Source organism: Galeopterus variegatus, unplaced genomic scaffold, assembly GCF_000696425.1.
Source record: "Galeopterus variegatus unplaced genomic scaffold, G_variegatus-3.0.2 Scaffold7809, whole genome shotgun sequence".
Classification (NCBI taxonomy): domain Eukaryota; kingdom Metazoa; phylum Chordata; class Mammalia; order Dermoptera; family Cynocephalidae; genus Galeopterus; species Galeopterus variegatus.
In genome coordinates, this window is record NW_007733920.1 from 28,717 (window position 1) to 30,068 (window position 1,352).

The 1,352-nt window shown below is 38.8% G+C and overlaps 1 pseudogene; it reads left to right on the top strand.

The window, feature by feature from the left end:
- The first annotated feature begins 747 nt into the window (after nucleotides 1–747).
- LOC103607891 lies at nucleotides 748–1,252 on the top strand (annotated as a pseudogene).
- Nucleotides 1,253–1,352: the final 100 nt, after the last annotated feature.

Genomic DNA, 1,352 nt, shown 5'->3' on the forward strand with positions numbered 1-1,352 from the left:
AATCACTGGTATTCCTAACACTTAGGACAGCATCTGGTGCATCATAGTTACTCAATAAATATATGTGAAATGAATAGTGGTGGTGTTGTTGTGTGTGTGTGTGTGTGTGTGTGTAGGGTGAGCCCAGATCGTGTTCAGAGTCTATTAGAGTATTTTAAGTCAAATGCAGCTGGAATAGAATATGGAGAGGGGTATACTGTTAAGGAATCTTCTGAAAAAAGGACTAAGTCATCCAAGATATGAAATTATATTAAGTGGGATGGAGGACACTTGGCAGTCTGGAAAGTGAAAAGTTGGGTGAAATCCATTTATTACAGAATATTTAAAAAGGAGAAATTCCTAAATTGTCAGAATCATATAATACAATACAATTGTGCCTTTCTAGGTAAAGATAACAATTTTAAACTTCATTTGTATTGAAGCATAGCAAACAGTTATTGTTGAAATTGAGGGATAGCCTCGTACAGAGGTTAAGAGTGTGGCCACGGGAACCAGACTGCTGGGGCCCACAGCCTGGCCCCCTGCTCACTGTTCTCTGTATCCCTCCCAGAGAGTCACCTGGCCTCTTGGTGCCTCTGTTTCCTCATCATAAAATGGGAATGGAGATAATAGTAATAAAGCAGCTCGAGCTAAAAGCTAGCAGAGCAGGAGATGATGCAGACTTGCGACTTATAGCAGCTCAGAAACCTCTGAGCTCTTCAAGTCTGCAACAAAAAATAGCCTCCAATAAAACTACATTGCAAAAATATGGGAAGGAAACAGAATGGGAAGAGTAAAAAGTCAAAGAGGCAGAGCCTGAAGAATTTGTGGTGGAAAAAGTACTGGACCAGCTTGTAGTGAATGGGGAGGTGGAGAATTTCCTCAAGTGGAAGGGATTTACAGATGCTGACAATACCTGGGAACCTGAAGAAAATCTAGATTGTCCAGAGTTAATTGAAGCATTTCTTAATTCTCAAAAAGCTAGTAAAGAAAAACATGGTACAAAAAGAAAATCTTTATCTGACAGTGAGTCTGATGATAGCAAATCAAAGATGAAAAGAGATGCTGCTGACAAACCAAGAGGCTTTGCCAGAGGCCTTGATCCTGAAAGAATAATGTTGCCACAGACAGCAGTGGAGAATTGATGTTTCTCATGAAATGGAAAGATTCAGAGGAGGCAGACTTGGTGCTGACAAAAGAGGCAAATACAAAGTGTCCTCAAACTGTAATTGCTTTTTATGAAGAGAGACTAACTTGACACTCTTCTCAATAATTGTTTGCATTGCTTTATACATGTATTTACACATGTATTTATATATATAAAATCTGGGTCTTAGTTTTTGATTTACTAGTGTGAAGAAATAACTACATTC